General features: G+C 52.3%; 1 long non-coding RNA gene across 1 annotated transcript in view; it reads left to right on the top strand.

The window, feature by feature from the left end:
* LOC107183213 overlaps positions 1–761 on the top strand; it is a 45,503-nt gene extending 44,742 nt beyond the window's left edge. Inside the window, exon 3 of the long non-coding RNA XR_001514004.1 lies at positions 696–761. This is a non-coding gene — a long non-coding RNA (uncharacterized LOC107183213). The remainder of the gene's footprint in view (positions 1–695) is intronic.
* Positions 762–5,326: the final 4,565 nt, after the last annotated feature.

Here is a 5,326-nt window from a genome sequence, read left to right as displayed (position 1 = left end):
AGGCAGAGGAGGAAATGTGCAAACGCAGAGGCAGAGCCATGCTGTACCCTTGAGGCCCAGAACCATCTAGTTTAACAGAGTTCCCTGCACAGCCTGAGGATGTGGCTGAGGAGTCAGGTGAGACCAGGCTGTGAATGGTCTGGAGAGTCAGTCCGAGGTGTTGGGCTTGCTTTACCAGAGAATGGGGAGCCGCTGAAGGTTCTTGCTTTGAGAAAGCAGAGCAGAACCAGATCCTCAAGTTGCTCGGTGGAGACCCACAGTGTTCTTGGCCAAAGATGGTGGCCTATGTTCAAGCCACTGGAATGGGCTGTAGGAGCCTCTGGGATGTCCAGACATGTGCAGCATGTGGGGAAGGGAGTGTGGGATGTGGGTGGCAGGCTGTGGGTACAGAGGAGGAGGGGGAGGGAGAGGCGGGAGAGAAAAAGGAGGGAGAAGGGTAGAGAGAAAGGCAAGGCTCCCATCTTTGAGAGGCTGCAGTCTTGTTGGAGAAGCCAAAGAGTTTCATGACAATTGAGCCCCAGATTCAGAACTGGAGATGAGTTGTGGGGCCAGCAGGGTCAGGATGGTTGGAGCATGGGTGAAGGCGGGGGGAGGAGGGGAAAAGGGTAAGGGGAAAGGGAATGAAACCTCTGGAAGCTTTGGAGAGACTGAGGGCACCGCATGCTAACCCCTTTGTGGGTATTATGTCCTCCTAGGAGCTCTGAGATGTGGTGCTGATGTTATCCCCATTCTACAGAGGTGGGAACTGAGGCTCAGAGAGGTTAGTGCTTTGGCCAAGGGCACACAGCTCCTGTACCATTAATGAACCTCCCCCATCCCTGCCTCTAGTGCCCTCCCCCGAGGTAAATGTTGCACTCAGGAGCTTCAACACCACCATAGTAGATATGGAAAAGTGTAGCTTTGTCGTCATTCCACGCACAGTATGACCTAATGCAGGAGTGCATGGTTCCCACGCTCTGGGTTGGCAGGTCCCTTGGGATTGCAGTGCTCCCTGGACGAGACTGAGGAGAGGATGTAGGGGCTGCTGGAGGGAGAGGTCCCGACCAGATGGGTGTTACACCTGTCCACCCTGCCTGCTCCCTTCAGAGCAGCTGCCCGTGGGGCCTTCCAGAGAGTGTCAAGCATTAGTGAGAGTCGCCTTGCCTGGCAGAACTTCCCAGGCTCGTGGGTCATGCTGCTCTGGAAAGTTTGGCTCTGGGAGCTTCCTCCGGAGGCTGGCCCAGCTCTCGCTGCCTGGGGCTGCAGCTCAGCCCACCCAGGCCTTACAGCCCTCTGGGGCCAAAACCAAATGCCCTGCAGCTCTCTTGCCCTGGAATACCCTCTTCTCAAGATCTTGCCTTTGTCCCAGCTCTATTTAGGCAGCCCCTCCTCCTGGAAGCCTTTTCTGAGCCCCATGGGCTGGGTTAGGACATATTGCGTGGAAGCCTGTGTGATCAAAAGAAATATAATGTGCCCTTTACATGCGGGCCACTTATGTAATTTAAACATTTCTGGGAGCCACATGAGGAAAAGCAAAAATAAACAGATAACATTATTTTAATGATGTATTTAATCCAATACATCCAAAATACAAAAAAATATTAATGAGATATATTACATTTCTTTCATTAAATATTTAAAATCTAGTGTGTGATTTGTACTTACAGCTCATCTCAATTTGCAAGTACCACATTTAAGTGCTCAGTAACCACTTGTTATTAGCGGCTACCACCGTGGGCAGCACAGTTCTAGAGTCAGGGAGAAGAGCTCAGGGTTTGGCATCAGGTAGACATGGCCTGCCATTTATTGGCGGGGTGAACTTTGGGATGTCGTTAAACCCTCTGTTACTTCACCTGTGAAAGGAGTAAATAATTTCGATGCTGGAGAATTGTTGTAAGGATTAAACAAATGACTGTGTCTGTGCCAGAGTAAGTACTCAGAAAGTGATGGTGCTTCCTCTTACAGGAGCCTCTGTTTTATAGGCCAGGCTCCCCAACTGGACTGATTGTGAATTCAAGGGTGGAGGCTACCCAAATTCTCTCTCCTTCCTCAGTGCCCATGTCCAGTGTGAACGTCACTATTTGCTGAATGAAAGATTAAATCCTTGGGTTAGGAGTGCTTGCCACCCCCCTGCCCACCCAGGAATCAAGGGGCCCCTAGTGACTGGGAGTCAAAGACCACTCAATGACTGCATGGGGTGACCTTGGCAGAGACCACTGACTGCATGGGGTGACCTTGGCAAGTCTCTCATTCCAAAGATAAAAGGGGGGTGGAAGAGGCAATGCATGAAGTGTTTGGTTTAGTCTCTGCTCCACCAGTGGCCTTGTGGGGCTGTGGCTCACACTATGTGCTTTGCCTTTCCAGCCAATGGACTGAATCATTTCCATCCTTTTTCTGGCTTTCCTCTATCCTGACACTTTTGTACCAGCAAGAATTTCTCCTACATTCTAGGCAGACCAGAGAGGGATAAGGGATCCTGCCTTCATTTGCTGACCTCCCCATCACAGCAACCCCCTGACAGAAGTAGGGCAGGGAGAATTTCTCCCTTTTTATAGGTGAGAAAACTGAGTCTCAGAGAGGTCAAACAATCTGCCCAAGTAACACAGAAAGAGATGAGAGAGCCAGGGCTGGAAGCAGAATTCAGAACTAACAGAACCGAAGAGACCCTCTTCATTAGGAGAGGTGAGGGGTTCCTCTTCCTTCTTGCATGTGTCCATGGCGGCTTTCATGAGATAGGGCCCTGGGCTGGGTCCTGTTTCTGTGCCTCAGTTTCCCTGCCTATGGAATGAAAGCAGCCAAGTAACTGGGGTAAAGATTTTAACTGATGCGCATAGGGTCGTGTGTTCTTCAGAGAGTGACCCCAGCTCCCTCCCTCTCCCCAACCAGATTTCTTTAGAAAAAGTTATTGTAAGTTTAAGTGGAAAGTAGCTGGTCCAGAAAGCTCATGTTCCAGTGTGGTGTAACCTTGGACAAGTCACTCACCACTCTGGGCCTCAGCCTCATTTATAAAATGAGGGGGGATCGATCTCATAAGATGTGAAGATTGCCATGAACATACTTTACATACTAGAAAGTGCTAGAGAAATGTTAGTCAATCATAATAAATAATAATAATAATAATAAAGAAATAATGATAATAGAAGCAACCTAATTTTTCTGTGTGGTCCCTCTATCCTGAAGTAAAATGGGTTCTTTGGGTATTAATTCAGAATGATGTCTGGGAAAGTCCTGCCTTGGTCTTTGGAATGTAGCCTGGATTTGTCTGGGAAAGTGAGAGGCTCTATCCAGCTGAGGAGGGTGGGAAAGTGGCCCTGCCCCAGGGGAGGAGGGGGAGGGCTCCTGCTGGGGGAAGGAAGGGAAGGGGGTGGGTCCAAGGAAGGAGAGTTGATGAAGAACCAAGGGCTTTGGCCATGCAGCTCTGTCCTGCCCACAGGAGCCCAGAGTTGGGAATGCCAGCAAGCAGAGGAAGCTGAGTCAATGTGGAATAAAAATTCCTGAAGACAGGCGGTCAAGAATCTCTTAGCAAATGTGCATATGAAACAACCAGTTCATCTGGTGTAACTCCTGAGTTTTCTGATCCGTTCACTCATTCATATGAATAAATGTAGAGTGAACTGAAATGTCGAGTGAATAGAGCACCCGCAGTGGCAGCGTGGCTTGCCCCAGGCCACGCCCCTGAGGGCTGGGGGAGTTCCTGGGAAGAACTGAATTTGAGAGTCTGGGGAGTGAAAAGTGCAAAGCACAGGAGGAAATCTGTAAGGAAGTTTGCCCAGCAGGACTCTGCTCTTTCTGTGAATTGGCCCGGGGCTGACTTTGCCATCTTCCTGTCTCCTCTCCGGAGGGAGGGCTTGTTCTCTGAGACTGGGGAGGAACTGGCTTCCTTCTGCTCTGCCCACTCCTGAGCCTAGTGGGCAGCAGGGAGAGGGAAGGGACCGGAAACTGTCTTGGGAACATCTGGAGGAGTTCATTGTGTTTAAGTTGGAGAAGGGAAGGCGTGGTTCATGGGTGGGAAGAAGGGACACAGTTGCTGCCGTGGGTTCTCTGAGGGGTGCTGAGGAGAGGGCCTAGCCTGGCTTTGTGGAGGCCTTGGTGTTGGCACCAGGACCGAGGGTGGAATGTCACCATGATGGAGCGGCCTTGGGAGGGAGTAGTGAGGGAGGAGTTACCTGCCCTGGAGTAGGGGAGTAGAGATGGATTCTGGTGAGGTTGACACCAGGAAACTGCAGCATGGAGGACAGAAGGCTCAGCTCACATTTCCCCAGCGTTGGACATCTGTGGTTTCCAGGTGGTGGATTCTGTGGTGCCTAGAACTATAGCTGGCACTAATAGGTACTCAGGAATTATTTGAAGAATTCAAAGAATAAATGTATATGCCAGAGGGTGGGGATGGTTAGGGAGTAGGGGTCATGTGAGCTACAAACGTAGACCCATGGGCAGAAACTTTTAAAGATCATGCTGTGGGTTATGTACCATCTTCTCCGGCCCTCCTGTAGAGAACTGGGGCCCGTAGAGATTAGTACATCCAGCCCTTTCTTTCATTGTTTGCAAATTGAGGAGAGCAACTTGCCCAAAGGAACCCAGGCCCTCTTGCCTCCCAGGGTCCTCTGCTGTTTGAGGTCCTGGCCTGTTGATTGACAGAAGCGGGGGTGCAGTGTCTGGGACCTGCTTTTTTCATTAGTGCTGCTGGAGGGGAGGAACAGGGCTTCACTTGGTTTTGAGCCATGACCTCGGTGCCCCAGGCCCCTTGGCCCCTACCACCTGCCTGGAGCCTGTGTGCACACCCAGCATCTGCTCACACATGTCTGTACCAGGGCCCAGTCCCCCCTTATGGTCACTGTCACCGAAGCACATATGGATAAATGTACACGCACACACACTCAGACACACAGGATCCCAGGAGACATTTGCACATACCTCCTCCCTCAGAGGGGAGGAGCCCTGAGTCCCGGGAGACTGCCCTGCTGTGCTGCCTGGGAGGAGAGGGTATCTGGCTAGGTGGGCTGGGAGGCCCACTGAGACTGAGTCACCCCTTCTGAGTCAGGGGCCCTCCCCCCATAACCTTCCCTCTCCCCTCTCCTTCTCTCTTTCTGCGGAGCCCCTAAGAGGGCTTGGCCCAGCCGGGAGGGCTGAGGCCGGCTTGGGCGGGTGTGGGGACAGCGTAGACCCAAGCGTTGGCTTCTGATGCAAGGTCCCGCAGAGGTCCGACTGCTGCTCTGGCATCCGCGGAAGGAGGTGGCCTGGGAGCCTGAGCGATAGGGAAGGAAAGGGAGAGGGAGCGGGAGACGGCGAGAGGAGGCGGAGGCAGGGGCAGGGCGGCCCGAGGGAGCAGGCAGGCGCGCAGCGGCGC

The sequence above is a fragment of the Myotis davidii genome, unplaced genomic scaffold (assembly GCF_000327345.1).
Source record: "Myotis davidii unplaced genomic scaffold, ASM32734v1 scaffold38, whole genome shotgun sequence".
Lineage (NCBI taxonomy): Eukaryota > Metazoa > Chordata > Mammalia > Chiroptera > Vespertilionidae > Myotis > Myotis davidii.
The sequence above is the reverse complement of the archived record's forward strand: the minus strand, read 5'-3'. Positions and strand labels throughout refer to the sequence as shown.